General features: G+C 36.6%; 1 protein-coding gene across 3 annotated transcripts in view; it reads left to right on the top strand.

The window, feature by feature from the left end:
* DCC (DCC netrin 1 receptor) overlaps nucleotides 1-18,229 on the top strand; it is a 1,159,911-nt gene that overhangs the window by 566,520 nt on the left and 575,162 nt on the right. The window lies entirely within an intron of this gene.

The following is an 18,229-nucleotide window of genomic DNA, read 5'->3' as shown; positions in this document are numbered from 1 at the left end:
CTGTCAGTTGTCTTTTGGTTCTGTTGACGGTTTCCTTTGCTGTGCAAAAGCTTTTGATCTTGATGAAGTCCCAATAGTTCATTTTTGCTCTTGCTTCCCTTGCCTTTGGCAATGTTCCTAGGAAGATGTTGCTGCAGCTGAGGTCAAAGAGGTTTCTGCCTGTGATCTCCTCAAGGATTTGGATGGATTCCTTTCTCACATTGAGGTCCTTCATGCATTTTGAGTCTATTTTCGTGTGTGGTGTATGGAAATGTTCCAATTTCATTTTTTTGCATGTGGCTGTCCAGTTTTCCCAACACCATTTATTGGAGAGGGTCTTTTTCTGGGCTCTCTATTCTGTTCCATTGATCTATGTGTCTGTTTTTGTGCCAGTACCATGCTGTCTTGATGATGACAGCTTTGTAATAGAGCTTGAAGTCCGAAATTGTGATGCCACCAACTTTGGCTTTCTTTTTCAATATTCCTTTGGCTATTCGAGGTCTTTTCTGGTTCCATATAAATTTTAGGATTATTTGTTCCATTTCTTTGAAAAAATGGGTGGGATTTTTATAGGGATTGCATTAAATGTGTAGATTGCTTTAGGTAGCATAGACATTTTCACAATATTTGTTCTTCTAATCCAGGAGCATGGCACGTTTTTCCATTTCTTTGTGTCTTCCTCAATTTCTTTCATAAGTACTTTATAGTTTTCTGAGTATAGATTCTTAGCCTCTTTGGTTAGGTTTATTCCTAGGTATCTTATAGCTTTGGGTGCAATTGTAAATGGGATTGACTCCTTAATTTCTCTTTCTTCTGTCTTGTTGTTGTTGTAGTAGAGAAAGGAAACTGATTTCTGTGCATTGATTTTATATCCTGACACTTTACTAAATTGCTGTACAAGTTCTAGCAGTTTTGGAGTGGAGTCTTTTGGATTTTCCACATATATTATCATATTATCTGCGAAGAGTGATAGTTTGACTTCTTCTTTGCCGATTTGGATGCCTTTAATTTCTTTTTGTTGTCTGATTGCTGAGGCTAGGACTTCTAGTACTATGTTGAATAGCAGTGGTGATAATGGACATCCCTGCCACGTTCCTGACCTTGCCTCACTTTTCTTTTTTAAAATGGACTCTCTTTGTTCTAATTTGCACCCTTGTTAAATTTGGATTTATTTTTATAACTTTACTGGACATTTGCATTTTATATTTTGTAAGTTAGCTATCAATGCTTTTGACCTTTATACATTTATTAAAATATTCACCTTTATTTTATTGATTTACAGGAACTCAATGTAGGAGGAATAATAACTATGCTGTATAGGCTCTGTGTGTATATATTTTGTTGTTTCTGGGTTTTTTTTGTTTTTATTTTACATTTTGTATAGGTACCGAGTATTTTTCTATATAGCTGCTGGCTTTGTTGCTGTTATACTCACATTTTTATTATAAATGAATCACCCAATTTCCAACAATTTCACTATAGATTGCATATTGAATGTGTAAATTAGAAGCATTATTAATTTTAAAAAATAGATAAAGTTGTGTTTATGTCTTGGTAATTCTCTTGGTAACTGGGTATACATTCTAAAGATCTTCCACATACCTAGTATGATCTATGACTATTATAAAAGACATGATTGAATTCAGGAAATGATCATAATACTGTTTTAACTGTTCTACCCAGGCTTTAAAATGAATGTTAGTGTAATAAAATTTTTGATATAGTCTTTGACTATTCTAATATAAAGTTAAGTTGATCCTGCAAGACTGAGTTTAAATAATGGAAAATGGAATTTATTACTTTTACTTAAAAAGTTGGGGATGGCGGCTGGAGGAGGGTGCCTTGGGTGACTCAGTTGGTTAAGTATCTGCCTTCTGCTCAGGTCATGATTCTAGGGTCCTGGGAATGAGCCCCACATCAGGGTCCCCCACTCAAAGTGGAGCCTGCTTTTCCCTCTCCCTCTGCCTGCTGCTTGCCCTACTTGTGCTCTCTCTCTCTCTGTCAAATAGATAAATAAAACCTTTTTTAAAAAGATGGGGATGGGGTGCCTGGGTGTTTCAGTTGGTTAAACATCTGTCCTTGACTCAGGTCATGATCTCAGGGTCCTGGGATAGAGCCCAGTCTGGCTTCCTGCTCACTGGGGAGCCTGCTTTTTTCTCCCTGCTCAGCCCCCCCCCCCACTTGTGAGTTCTCTCTCTCTCTAAATAAAATAACAAACAAACAAATAAATATTTAAATAAAAAATGAATAAAGTCTTTAAAATAAATAAAATCTTTGAAAAAAAATGATGGGGAGAAAAAGAGCTTGATTATCAGTGTTATTTAAATAGTTTTCATCAGTTTTAAGAATTTAACCTAATGTAGATTCTTCATAAGATAAAATCCCACAAGAATTCCAAGCTTGTGCTTAAAAGTTTCAAGCATGCATTTTATCAGACTTTTCTTTTGCCTTTCAAATCATGGTCCTTTCTTGCACTTAGACTGGCTTTGAATTAGTCTGCATGAACTAACAGACTTCTCAAGCATGATACCATTTTATATACAACAAGAGAAATTCTGTGGTTTTCCTCAGGAGTTTCAGAGTTAATAAACATTAAATATTATTTAAAGCATTTACACTATAAAATGAATATTGACATTTCCATAATAATTAAACAGGGAAATTTTAATAGATAAGATTAAGGATAGCTTGTCTAAAGTACATGAACTATAAATAAATTAATAGATATGGGTTTTTTTTGAAAGATTTTTTAAAACATTGATTTACTGAAGGGAGAGAGACAGAGATAGTGAGAGACGACAGGAGAGGGAAGAGAGGGAGAAGCAGGCTCTCCACTGAGCAGGGAGCATGATGTGCAACTTGATCCCAGGACTCCAGGACCATAACCTAAGCTGAAGGCAGACACTCCACCCGCTGATCTACCCAGGCATCTCGAAATGCATTCTTTAAAAAAAACTTTTGATACTTGACCAAGGAAGTGCCCAGCCTTGGACAAACTTTTTCTTAGCCCATGCACACACAGGAGATAGGTGGAAAGTTCACTCTTGAGAAGAAGCCATCAAGTCCAGCACTGGTGACAAAATGAAAACAGTTTGAACTTTCTAGATTCCAGAATTCTTTTAAAAGCAGTCTGCAGCCATATATGCAATCTACTATTAAAAGTTTTTACCTTAGTGTGTAGGTTCTCTCTCATTTCTTGAGAAATCTTGGCTAGAATTGGTACAATCTGGCTTCATAGACACAAATAAGTCTGCTAGGTCTATTCTTGGCACATAATTGAAAACCCATAACCAAATCTAAGAATTCTCCTTATCTTTTCCCCCTTCTCCCATGAGTAGTACATATCAGTTCATGTGGTTTCGAGTTTATATTTATCCCCAGAAAACAACTCTAAAGAGACGTCCCTTGAGGCAAGTGTTTTGTCTGCCTGAGGCTTCTTCTTATGGGACAGGGATCCATGGGTCTCCCTCCTGCACCGTGTTCAGAATGGCTCTCTACCCACCGGGAGCATGTCCAGCTCACACAGGTTATGTTAAGTCCAAAGGCAGTGGATTCAGAATATTAAATTATATTTCAATGTCTATTGTATATATACATACACATATACATACATGTACATGTATATGTAATGCATATATATACCATATATATATAAAATGCACATATAGTCCTTATTTCTAAGAAAATTTCTCTTCATAACCCCATCCCATATTATTTTAAATGCATATGGTTACCTCAGCCATTACATAATGTACTGATTTGACAAGTAGATAATAGATCAATCTATTTAGAAAGTTTTAGAAAAATCATCTTAAAAGCAAGTTAAGAAGACAGCAGACTAAGATTTATAGAAGAAGTTAAAAACCCCGTTAAAAACTATCATTTTGTAATGTAGTGGGATAGGAAAATCCCATGAGTAGCTCACAGTCTTCTGAAAATGCTTAAGAATAATAAAAATGATGGCTGGGTATATAATGAGTTGACCAAGTACAGTTTGTAGGCCCAGAGACACAACTGAACCCCAGCGTCCGTACTGACAGCAGCCACCACTGGAGTGCATCTTCTGTACTTGGCCAGGCACTCTTTGGGCATGGAAAGATGCATATGGCACCAGTCTTGACTTCAAAGACTAGTTAGATAAACAGACAAGAAATAGAAGAGCTGAGGAAAAGTTGGGAAAGAGGGAGGCTGTTATCTAAGCCACGAGTCCATGGTGATACTTTGTTTCAGCAGCCTGAGCAGATGAATATAACCACAAAAACAGTAGACATACTGTGTATTATACTGTTAAGAAGAGTTTTGATTAGTTTCATAGAGACATAAGCTACAACAGAGAAGTATATTACCAACATTTCTTATATATTAATACTGACAATCTCAAATTTCCAAGCATGTAAAAAAAAAATCCCTCATACGAGAGCAATAAATCAAAAGCCATTTCTCTGTTTATATACTAGGTTATGTGTAGTTCAACATCTAAATGTTCTATTGTTTATTTTTTCTCTTTAGTATCATCAGCTTCTTATTTAGTAGTTTATAGGATTAAGGTACTACTAACATTGAGATCTTATAATGCTGAATGGTCTGTCCCAATTTTAATAATAAATACATGATTAACTATGAAGAAGTTATGTTTTCTATTTTTTTAACTCAATTCTTAGATATGCTCTATAAATTCAGTTTACTACAACAAGCATACAGATGTTCACACTCCATCAACTCTCAGATGTGTCTAGTAATGGAAGGGAATATGATAATTAAAAATTGATAGGGATTTGCTTCCTTTTATTTTTTGTATATGCTTTAGTGTTGCTTTTTTTTTTTTTTTAACTGAAACATATTGGATGTGTTGATACTTCCTAAGCATGTATAATTGGTCAAGCAGCGAACTGACCCATCCATTTGTTTGGAGAGTAACTGACATACCCACCTCCATTAAGGTGTTCAGTTGCCTCCTTTACAAATTTGCTGTTGAATCACCCATGTGGGGTTTTTGGCTTAGGTTCTTAGCTATAAACAGAAAATAGTTACCATAAAATATATTAATAAAGATAATCTTTAACTCCTCTATTACAGTGTGTAACTTTGAATGTAGTTCTCCTGAATTTACTACATCACTGCTTCCCCCAAAGTAACAGTCCTTAAATTTCATGTCTCTATATAATTGCCCTTTATTAGCAGTGACCCCCCCACCCATATGCATTTAATGGTCATAGCCATAAAAGCAGTACCTTAGGTAGGTTTGTATTGATCATCTTTCACAGGGTAATTGCCAAATGGATCATAATGAAATTAGTTGAGTTTTTTTTTTCTTTTTCCATGTAGGAGTATGATCCCAAATGTATGATAAAAATGCATACTATAAGGGAGAATTAAATTTAAAAAAATCAAAATCATCCATCTGCTGTGCCTTCTTATAACTATGTTGATTTCTTACTATAATCTTTTTTCCCCTGAAATCACACCCATCATAAGAATATGCAAAAGTTCTACCCAAACTGATGTTTAGGAAATTCTGTTGAATGCATATATTTATTAGAAGAAGAAACATGGTATGTCCGGGCTGCTAGTATAAAATGATTTGGTATGACAATTGCAGTTAGACTATCTGTGAAAATAATAGTTGAATTCGTAATGGGATTTATTTATTGATTACACAGTTACTTATTTAAAGACCTACTATGTGGATCTCTCCTCTCCTTCTGTCTTTCATTGGAGAAAGCAGTTTGAATAGTGTGTGTGTGTGTGTGTGTGTGTGTGTGTGTGTGTGTGTTTATCCCTGAGATGGCTGTGGATCTAACTTTTTTCTTCTTTCTCAGAAAGATGAGAAAGGAAGTAGAGGCTCCAGAGGGAAAGATGAAGGCTATGTGCTAATTCAGAGCATTCTAAGGCTATGATTTTAATTAGCCCTAACAGTCTCAGCAAGGTGAATTGACCATCTGTGCTTTAGAAGGAGGAGAACTGCTGACACTGGTGGAAAGATGCCCAAAAGGGCATGCTATGCCAAAGTTGTCCTGAGGTACCAGAAGTATACATTATCCCAGAAGGAATTTGACTGTTATAGGACTCAAACTAAAGTAGACAGAAGTGTTTTAATTAGAGTTAGCAAGAGTTAGCATCAGTTGTGCTTGCCAATTTTGAAAGGCTGGAGAACAAAGCATGACATTTCTTTCTATACTTTCCAAGGACTTTTATTTCTGATTTATTATTTCATGTGTCCCGATATAATCATTTTAGTGATTGATTTACACAGTAAGGTGTGGACTTACCTTTAGTATCATCTGGTATATTTTAGTATACCACCAGAGTATACCTGTATCCATACTCCTGAAATTTGTACCATAAGACCAAAGCTCCTTCCACCACTTGGTGGCAGTGTGCCTAAGGGCAAAAACCACCAACTTGAAAACATGTCTTTCAATGGCAGACTCGATTCAAGTAAAGCATTCGAAGTTCAACATACATTTGTTGATTTATCAGTTACTCAACAAATGTTTATTGAAAGTGCAGTAAGTTTCTTGCCTAATGCGCTTTATTGAGATACTATCCACCACTATAGTTCACACACTAGACAACTTCACATTTAAACTGTATAATTTACTGGTTTCAGTACAATCACAGATGTTTGCAGACATATCAGACCACAGTGAATTTTAGAACACTTTGATCACCTCAAAAGAATACTTGTACTCTGTAACTGTCATTCCCTCATCCTCCTCTTCTTCCTTTTCCCTCTACCTTACAATGCCCCTAAGCAACCACCAGTCTACTTTCTGTCTCTATAGATTTTTCTATTTTGGACATTTTACAAAAATGGAATCATAGAGTACATTGTGTTTGTGACTGGTTTCTTTAGCTCAGTATAATGTTTTCAAGGTTCAACCAGATTGTACTGTATATTAGTAGTTCATTTCTTCTATGGGCAAATAATATTTTCATTATATTGATATACCATGTTTTATTTATTCATTAGCAATGATGGGCAATGGAATTGCCTCTACTTTTGTCTGCTATTAATAATTCTGTATAAGCATTTATTTACAAGTTTTTATGTGAACCTATATTTTCAGTTATCTTGAGTATATACCTAGGAATGGAACCACTGAGTCCTATGGTAATTCTATGTTCAATCATTTGAGGAACTACCAGATATTTTCCAAAGAGACTCGGCCATTTCACATTCCTACCAGCAATGCATGGGTGTTTCTATTTCTCTACATCCTCATCAATATTTGTTATTAGCTAACTTATTTTTTTATTCTAACTAGCCTCATGGGTGTGAAGTGGTATCTCATTGTGAGTTTGATTTGCATCTCCCGGATGACTAATGATTTTGAGTATCTTTTCATGGATTTATTCACCATTGGTATATCTTTCTTGAAGAAATGTCATTTCAGATCCTTTGCTCACTTTAAATTCATTATTTGTCTTTTTATTATTGATTTGTAATGGCTTTTTATGGACATATGTGTGTGGGGCACAGTATACCACTCTCTTAGGAACGAGCTAAATGGAATGCCACACAGAGGAAGCACTGAGGTCACTGGCTATCTGTGCGAAAACCTCTGAGTTCACAGAAACTTATTTTTTGTATATTTTAAAGCAGTGCTGTGCCCCATATGCACAATGATCTTTGATCATTGGATCTAACATCAGAAACACCCATGTGACAACTCCTCTTCCTTCCCTGTGTTTCCATAATTTCTTACTAAATCCATGATTAACATGTAACATGCTGATTGAGACTTTCTCAAGGAGGAGACTTTGTATGTTCGTCATTGTCATGTCCCCAGTGTCTTGCATACCAGTTGGCACAAATTAAGCATTTAAGAAACATGTAAGAAATATATATTTTTTTTTACTCTCGGAATTCAATTTGGATTTTCATCCTGAGTATCGAATTTCAGCATGTGAAGAAAAAAAAAAAAGTCTCATTAAGTCCTCCCTGTCACCCAAAAAAAAAAAAAAATTTGTATACAATCCTCAGACTCAAGCATTCTTTCTCATTTTGCCCTTATTCTTGTTGTTCAGAGAAGCTGCTGCTATGTAATCGTAATAGCAATTGTGCTATTCTAAATAGCAATAGTGATATTTTGATAGTTATTCCTTGCAAAACACATTTTGGGTGCAAGTCGGAATGAATAAAATGGACGAAGTTAAAGATGCAACAACTGTGCAGTCAAGTAAGACCTCTAGTAAAGATGAAGGCTAAACATTCTGCTGACCAGCATTCCCCAAGCTGTATATGTATTATTAGGTATTCCCTAAAAAAATGAAAAAATAAAAAAAATTAAAAAAACAAAAAAAAATAATATAAAACAAAAAATCATCTGGGATTACCTAAATTTGGAAAATGTTGGTTAAAACAAAGTTGAGTTAGACAGGTACATACCACAGGACTTCTTAGAATCTCTAACAGGCTCATGTTTGGGAAATGGTATGTGCCAACACAAAAGCCTCCAAGGTTGAATTTTTGGTTTTTCTTGTATTTGGAGACTGAAGGAGAGCTTCAGGTGAAGAAACTCCTGCTATCAGCAATAAAGCTCTACTACTTTGGTTTATATGTAATGGCTGCTTACTGTATACATTTCTATGGAAACCGCCTACCCAATTAAAAGGGGATTTTTACTACAGTTAATGGGTGTACCTGCTTTTTTATTCCTGCAGTTCAGACCCATTACACATTCTGTAAGAAACAACACAATGCCACTTTAATCACAGACCAGTGCTCCTCTCCTGCTAAGAAAAATAAATGTGATATTTGTGAGTTCTCATCCATTGCTTCTTTAGAGGACCAGCAAAGAAAATAATTAGCCCAAGTGATTACATTATATAATTCAATTTTCCCTTGGTATATTCTTACTGACATTCAAAAAGTAGTTAGTGAATCCAACTGCCAAATGCTCAGTAATAACACTTTATCACCAATTTACAGTGCATGAAAACAAAAGAAATTTCAAATGAGCTGGGGGATTGTGTGTGGGGGTGTGTGTGTGCGTGTGTGCGATTTTTAAAGGATGGTTAGCCAGATAAATGTGGGGATTGTGCACGTAATACTGTGTTTCCTTTGGAATAATAATTTAGCTTGCAAAATACCTGGGGAATTAAGATGACACAGGGTCATTGTGTAGATATATTTTGTAAGGGAAAGTCACAGAAGGGGGCATTTTCTTTGTCTGATTTTTAAAACAATAATAAAATAATAATAAATTTAATCTGGCCTCAGAAGAAGATATCAGTGAGTGAGTTTCTCTCCTCACCAGTTCTTCACTCCTTTCCGTGTAAACAGAGAAACAAGTTAGTTCTCATTTTTTACTTCTTCTGCAAGCTGCTTGTTCTCTTCTTTTTGGCTGAACATTGTATAGACAATTTATAGTACCTCCCGTAAAAGCAGGAATATTTATGTGATTATGATTCTCATCTTTCCTTCCATCCATATCTCTTCATTTTGCCTACCATTTTGTTTCCCTTTCTGCTCCTCCAACCTGCTGTAGTTAGGCTTGAGGGTGCTTGGGGGGAGGGGTAGTGGTAATGAACACATCTCCCCGTCTCTAACACTGTCTGTGCAATGGGCCAGGACATCTAGCCCGCAGAGTCATGATGGAGATTAAAATAAGCAAAATGATGCATGTTCAGTGTAACTCCAGACAGTGCCTGGAACAGAGCAGACACTCAGTAGGTGGCACTGTCATCATTACTGTTATTAACAACAGGGTGTCTATATGTTAACATGCTTTGTCCTTGATTACTCAAACTCAGATTAGGAAGTCTCGTTCAGATCTTGTGTTGTCAATTGCACAGTTCTTGCCATCGCCTGACATTTCAGAGAAGCTCAAGGACAAAGAAACTGTGGTAAAGAAATGGATTCTGAGAATAGTGGAACTTAAATCCAGGCAGTACGATTTATCATAAACACATAGGATCGCTGAACCAAAGTTGTACAAGTGGAAATTCGAGTGATATTAGTGAGAGAAGATGAAAAAATTTTCCTGCTTTGGGTGGGTTGCAAAGTCTAGTGATTTGGGCATGAATCAGGGTCTGATACATATAAAGCATTAAATAGATATTAGCTAGTATCATTTAAAAAATAATTTGAGCTCAAAATATTGCAAGCTTTCTGGAGGGAGCTTAAGAAGTGTGCCACCATTATATACACTTTACCGAAGACTATGAAAAACATGACTTTGTAAGTTATTAGGAAAATCACCCAGAAAATAAGTAATCACAATTAAATTAGCTTCAGATAAGATGGAATATTTATCATTCACCTACACAATACATATCAAAACTGTCAAACTCCGTAAAGAAAGTTTAGTTTAATAAATATATCCTCAGTATTGCAATATATCAAACCTAGTCATTAACTGTGAGCCTTCATTTCATAATACTTTGAATTAAAGCCCTGGCAGTTCAACCTCCAGAAAGTATTTAAAATTTACCCACCTCTCTTCATCCTGACTTCTCTCACCCTAAGCCCAGCTACTCCCCCTGCTGCCTAGACCACACCTAAAACGTCCCACCTGTCTCTCAGTTGTGTCTTATCGCAACCCATCCTTATCTAGAATGATCTTGTTAAAATGTTCTTCAGAATGGAGGATGCCCCTTCTTAGAAATTAAAACCCTCAAAGTCTGTGTTTTTCTTAGACAAACTCAAAACTACACAACACATCCTACCAGTCTCTGGGATTTAGCATGTGTTTACTTCTTTTCTTACTTCAGCGCATTCTACCTCTGTTTAATTTAAGGTTCCTCCGATGTGGCCTGAAGCCTTCTCATTGAACAAACCAAACAATTTCCAGTCTCAGAACATTTGTTTGGGCAGTCCCCATCTCTGGGATTCTCTCCTCCAGCTCTTCATGGGGCGGCTCCTCACTTAGATTGAATTGCGAATGCCACCTTCCTACAGGGATTGTCCCTGTTGGTTCTGATGAGAAATCAGCCTCTCCCAGTTACTCTGTTCTCTTTTTTTTTTGGGGGGGGGGGTTAGTACTTACTGCAATCTGTTATTATCTGTGTACTCATTCACTGTTTCTGTCTCCACCAGGGCAGAATCCTTATCTGATTTGCTCACTATTATGTTCCCCCAAACAAATCAATCAGTCTGTTGAATTAATGATATGCTGTGATCATCCTCTGCATTGGTGGCCTCATAACATTTACTGGGTACCCATTATGTGCCAGGCATCATGCAAAGTGTCGTGCTTTCTTGTTTAATAGTTTCAGAAATCCATAAGGGACGTACCATTTTTATCTCCACCTTAAAGATGAGGAAACTGAGATTCGTTATCATTGCCATTGCCATTGTCATTGTCACCATTAGCACCCTCATTTCAAGAAGCAGAATTAGAGTCAGTATTGTTTACCTTCCTTGCACAGTGGTCAGAGGAAGGAATAGGGTCCTGAGATGTGGGAAAGCCCATCAGGACAACCCAAATGAGCTGGCTGGATGGTTGGGTCATCAGGGGATGCCTCTGGCAAACAAAAGACAAATGGAAGTCATGGAAGCTGTGTGATTCTCAAAGCGGGGTCTCCAGGCCAGCACCATTAGCATCATCTGTGAGCCTGTTAGAAAAGCAGATTTGTTGGCCTTGCCCTGGCCTACTGGCAGTACTGAATCAGGATCTCTGGGGTTGGGGCCAGGAAGCGATAGGCCTTCCAGGAGATTCTTAACCATGGCTTTTGGAAAAAAAAAAAGGTTGATCTGGAAGTTAGCAAAGGAAGCAAGAGTAAGGCAAAGTGTTCTATTTAAAATCCAAACCAAACCAATGAAAGTAGGATGACGACAGACCACAGACAAAGACACAGACCTATCATAAAAACTGGAGTATGAGGGAGGGCCTTGGTCATAGGAAGAATAGTCAAGGCGGGGGGAACAGGATGGGAAGTCCAAGTGGGACTAGGTAGCACCCAGGTGAACCTTTTCTCACTCATAGCACCTGCTCAAGTTCTTGAAAGTCCCCTCTGGTATGCAGCACTAGTGTCCTTGTGTGAGGTTGGACTAAGCCAGAAGTGGAGTAGAAGTATACTCCACCATGACTCCAGTGAGAGCAACTGGAAGAATGTGGGCCTAGGGTGTATGACTGTATTGAGACTGTAAGTTTGCAGGTGACTCTGAAAGCATTCAAAACTGGTGAGATGGATGGGCCCCGCAAGAACACTTGGTAATGCTGTAGGAGTAGACCAAGTAATAGTGGCTGAATTTCAGGTGTAGAAAGTAGAAGGTAATGTATTTGGGAAAGTAAAACCCGAATCATGCTGATAAAAGGGATTACTCTCTGTCTCTATTACTTGTGTTTAGAAAAAAAGATATCTGAGCCTATGTCAACTATTTATTGAAGCCCGTCCAGTGTAGAGTAGCAGTTCAAAAGGTTCAAAAGGTTCAACTGAATACCAGAGGTAACCATGATAAAACTGGCAAAACAGTAATATGTAATTTTGTTACGTCTTTGAACAGAAATAATAATGTTTTTGTACCTGGAGTACAGCTCATAGCTTGATTCAGTGTATTCCATTAAGGCCATAAAACAGTTAGAACAGCCTGAAAGGTTAATGGAAATGATCAAAGGAATGAAAGAGTAAGCCTGGATGTGAAATTTTCAGTTCAGAAAAATGATGGGTGAAAAGGGTCACAATCAAATTCATGTCCATGAAGGGTATTAGTAAGTGGAGCATGGACATGTTCAATAAATTAAAGAATACTATGCCTAGGAGACCTCTCTTGAAGCCTGAAGGTAATTTTAGGACAAAAAAAAAAAAAAAGAAGAAGAAAAGTAGGATTTCTTTATATACCTGGTGGTAAATGTATTGGTGTTATTCCCCACAAAAGAGTTTGCAGACTGTGGGTGCCTGGGTGACTCAGTCAGTTTAAGCTCCGCTCAGGTCATGATCTCAGGGTTCTGGGATCAAAACCCGACTCTCCCTCTCCTGTTGCTCTCCCTGCTCATGCTTTCATTTGCACGCTCTCTCTCTCCCAAATAAATAAATACAATCTTAAAACAATAAAAAAAAAAGAGGTCACAAACTAGAAAGATAATGAGAAACAAAAATTAGTATTTATGGAAGATGAGATTCAAAATTTTATAAAATGGAAGCTTTTAGATTATTCTGGATGTTTCCTTAATGTTTAAAAAAGGCATTATCTGTCCTCATAAAACACAAAATCCAGGAATAAGTAACCACTGCAGTATTAGGGTTTTAGAATATTCCTTAACATATATGTATACATATATTATACATGCATACACACTCATACTCCCATATAAGTATACACATGTATGCATTTATATTTTCTTTCTTGTAAAATAAAATGTTTTGTTAGTATAAAAAACATATGTATTATGAAAGACATGTACACATTAATTGCAGATACATTTGAAAATTTAGAGTAATAGGGGCACCTGGATGGCTCTGTCAGTTAGCATCTGCCTTTGGCTCAGGTCATGATCTCAGTGTCCTGGGATTGAGCCCCACTTCAGGCTCTTTGCTCAGCGGGGACCCCCGCTTCTCCCTATTTCTCTGCTCCTCACCATATTCATGTTTACTCACAGGCTGTCTTGCAAATAAATGAATACAATCTTTAAAAAAATAGAGTAGGAAACAAAACGCACACACACACATAACTTTATTATCTAAAAACAACTACTATTAATATTTCACTATTCAAATTCTCTATATAGGTTTAAACCTCTTGGTTGTTTTTTTTTCCTTTTTTCTAATTTTTATACATACTTACTGCCTGTAGGATTTTGCCACTCTGTGATGTGAGAATACTAATGTTCTGTGAAATTCAGTTTACCAGTATATAGGATTTTTGCTTATATACACAATGAGTTTTAAATATGAATTTTTTGGTTTTCTTTTTAAATTAGGTTTTAATATCCATTTATTACACTCATGAAACTAAGTAGTTTTCTAATTCTACATTTTATCTATTAATATTCCATTTGATTTCTCATGTATTTTATATGTCTTAAAATACTATTCTGTTCAGTATGTAGAGCTGTTGTAGGTGTGTCTTTTAATGTGATGTGGGTGTCTCCTGTGTTGGTTCATATCTACCCCATTCAAAATATTTTGTCTTTTCCAGAGGTGCCTGGGGGGCTCAGTGGGTTAAGTGTCTGCTTTTAGCTCAGGTCATGATTCTGTGGTCCTGGGATTGAGCCCCATATTGGGCTCCCTGCTCAGCAGGGATCCTGCTCCCCCTCTGCTCCCCAGTTGTGCTCTCTCTCACTATCTCTGTCTCTCTCTCTCTCTCAAGAGAAGTAAAGTAAGTAAATATAAGTAAATATAATCTTAAAAAAAAAACTTAAAATATTTTGCCTTTTCCAAGGGGAGTTTCTTTTATATTTATTGTCATCGCAGTTTAAATTATTCTCATGAGATATTTGAAACAAATACAGTCTGAATTTGAATACTGGCACTGCTTTCTAACTGTATTACAAAATTGTATGAAGACTTAGTAGATTTAAAACGTTGTAGAATTCCTGGCACAGAGTAAGCATTCATATTATTATTGCTGTTGTGATTATCTCCTCTGTCTTATTTTATGCCTCTGATTTTCATTTTAATACAATTTTGGTATTTTCTTTACTTATATCTTCTACCGTATAGAATTTTTGTTTGCTTTAATTTTTGCAGTAATTCAGAAGATAGAAATGCTTCTGCACATTTGACAGGCAATTGATTAAATTGATAAAAAAAGTTGTTATATAAATCAGTACTTCCAAAACCTGAATGTTTTGTGGGGAATTTAGAATGCCATCATTTCTTCTGCCTTCCCTCCTTTGGATCTCATTGATGTGGGTATTTTGGTGTCATATAAATTTTATTTATCTAAAATTGTTGCATCATTTGCTTTTGATTTTTCACCCTATCAGCTATAATAATTGTGCATACTTTATCATGTCCATGTAAGCATTGTAATTGTTCACTGATAGACATAAAGTTAACATTAAGACATAAAATTAACATGTAAATGCAATGTCTGGTATTTAGTGAAATACATGCAAAGCGCAGCTGAAGTTCAGTGTATGAATACTAAAAATGTTTGTAATCTCTACTTATATCATTATGATCTTTTTTGTTTTATTGGTGGGGGGAGGAGCAGAGGGAGAGAGAGAATCTTAAGCAGGCTCCATGCTCATTGAGGAGCCTGATGTGGGGTTCAATCTCATGACCCTGAGATTACAACTTGAGCCAAAACCAAGAGATGGATGCTTAAGCAACTAAGCCACTCAGGCACCCCTCATTATGATCTTTCAATTGATGTGTGAAAACATTTTCTGTGTCATTTACACAAGACCCATATATATTTACAGTTAAACTGTAAGTTCTTTGAGAAAAGAATGAATGTTTCTCATTTATTCTTATTTTTTTAGCATTCAGGGAAGCAGAAGGACTTCCTCCGTTATTGGTATTTTTTTTTTAGAGGACTAGGTTGTGATGGTCAGAGAATATCAAAGTTTGACAACAAAGCTGGGTTTTAGAAAGCCATCAAAACCTTATTCTGGTGAATACCATTTCCATCTCACTTTACACAAGGAAGGGGAAAAGAACTGATGGAAGCAAGGGTGTTTCTTTGGTAATGTGGATTATCGGAAAAACATATTTGCCTTCTCAAGATGATAGTGATATTTTGGAAGTCAGAGAAGGGATTAAAGAATGTTCACATTCACAAGAATGTTAGAATGGCTTTGGAGTTGTCCATACTTCATGGTAAATGATGCCTTGATGTCCTGAGTTCTGTAAGTCCAGATATTAAAGACAGAATCTCTAAGGATCAGAACCCTCAACACTGGCTCTGCATCCAAACTGGCTATGTGGTTGCTTCTAATAAAGGGCGAAGCCTAGAGTCACAATCATGATCTGAAGCAGTAGGAGGAGAAATAGGTTTTTTTTTCTGTTTTTGTTTGTTTGTTTGTTTTAGTTGTTGTTGTTGTTTTCTCCTGTAGGTGTTTAATAAACAAGAGCACGTGGAAAGCACTGATAAACCACAGGTGAAGCAGTAGGGCTTAGGAAATATATTTTAAAAGGATGGAAGGAAGGGAGGAAGGAAGAAAGGAGAGAGGGAAAGAGGGAAGAAGGACAGACGGAAGGAAGGGGAACGGCTGATAGCAGTGGAACTAAAATACGGTTTCTGGACCAGCAACAAGCAACACCACCTGGGAATATGTTAGAAATTCAAAATCTTGTTTTCCAGCACAGACCTACTACAAAAGGAACTATAGAGGAGGGAGACCAACAATCTGTGTTCCCCTGGGTGATTCTGATAGAGGAGAAACACCAGGCTGCAGACTAGATCAAAGGCCCTTTCACATATGGCTCCACAACCCCATCTCCTACTGCAGCCACATGTGTTGTGTTGCATTACAGCATAGTATGCTATTCATGAGGATCAATGTAAAGAATCCAAGGTTTTGCTTTACTTGTCTATTTATTTTAGTCTAGTCTGTTTAAAAAGGCAGATAAATTATGTAATAGATCTTAGATAGCTTCTCATCAACTTTCTTAGGGGCATTTGAAGTTGTAACCTCCAGCTATCAAAAACATTTGTGTTCCTAGAATACCAAATCTCTCTGCAATGCTAGATAAATATCATGTTACCATATTGTGGTGTATTATTTATGAATGAGGAGCACTTACGCAGTCCTGCTAAATTTGACATTTATCCTCCCAACCCCCAAAACACCTTCTACTGTTGGTGCTATTATTTGTGAATAGGAATTTTGATTTAGACAAGGAAAAAAAAATATTGTCCTAAGATTTATACAAATAATACCAAAGCTAGATGATTTTTATACAAAGGTACATCTGTTATATTTTAAAAATACATTTTCCTCTATTACCCCAATTTAATAGTGAAAATATATGAGCACAATCTGCTTTCCTAAAAAAAAAATTATAAATTGTTATCATTCCTAGACTGAAATATGCATAGTTGTTAAAGGAAACATGCCATCTAGAATATTAGAGAGAGACATTGTCTGAAATTACAGATAATTAAAAGTGCATTTTATATGACTTTAGATGTTTTCATTATGTTTATTATTACTTTGTTGTTATTAAGAGGCAGGAATTGATGAAAGAAGCAGGCCCTTCAGTGACTTTGAGCAAACTGAAAAAAAAAAAAAAAAAAGAAAAAGAAAGGAAAAGAAAAGAAAAAAAAACAAAAAACAAAAAACAGCTCCCATTTTTCCCAATCACGCCAACACTGCCAGCGAGTGCTGGCTTGAAGAACTGAGCTGCAAGATCTCAGTCCTGCCCGCCCCGGTGAGGAGGCCACTGGAACCTGTCCAAGCTGGCTGTCTCCTGATTTCCTACCTATTGTCATCCTCAAACTAGAAAGCCAAGGTTTAAATGTGGCCCATGGTCTGATTGCTTGTTGGGTCTGGGGACTTTCTTGTCTGTGCAGAAGGTAGAAACAGTTTGAAGTCATGGCCACTATTTTTAAACTGTAATTTTTTTTTTTTAAGAATAATCTAGATTTCTCTTGAAGGCTAGAAGACAGGGTAATATTGGGCTTCCATTTTGCCCAGTAACAATTAGCTAGAGCTGAGTTGCTTCTCTCTGTGTAGGAAACATGTGCCCCACAGTGCCACGGTCCCCATCTGAACTTCTTTAATTCCCTGGCCTGGGTGAGCATCTGGGTTTAATTCCATATAATAATCATATTAATCTCTTCCATTAAATCTTTTCTCTTTAGTAGGTTTGATAACTTTTTAAACTCTGTGCCTACTGTTCCAAATGCAGATTTGCCTTTCAGCACTCTTAACAACTAATTGCATCTACTCACTCATAGTCTTTCTCCTACCAGACAGTAAACTTCTGAACAAAGACCAGCATTTTAATCCATCTCTGAAATCCCAGTGCCTGTCACATTGTAGTTACATAATGAATGTCTGTAAATAAATAACATGATTGATTATTATTTATAAAAACATACGTATGAGGGATAGAGAAGCATATTTCCAACCTCCCCTCTCTACTACTCAGAATTGCTACAGTAATGCTATATAACAAACTACTTGCTCACCTCACTGATTTAAAACAACCATAGTAATAATTTCCTAAGATCATGGGTCTGAAGGTGGTGACAACTCATCTAGCTGTAGGTTCAAATTGCAGGTTGTATTCAAGCTTGTTCCACATCTTCTTGGCTTAGATACTGGGTTGTAGCTACTAAAGACATTCTCTGCTCATGATGGCAGAAATGCAAGAAGGAAGACCCTGTCCTGCAAACAATTTCAAGCTC

Source organism: Mustela erminea, chromosome 13 (assembly GCF_009829155.1).
Source record: "Mustela erminea isolate mMusErm1 chromosome 13, mMusErm1.Pri, whole genome shotgun sequence".
Taxonomy (NCBI): domain Eukaryota; kingdom Metazoa; phylum Chordata; class Mammalia; order Carnivora; family Mustelidae; genus Mustela; species Mustela erminea.
Note: the sequence above shows the minus strand (reverse complement) of the source record. Positions and strands in the feature narration are given on the sequence as shown.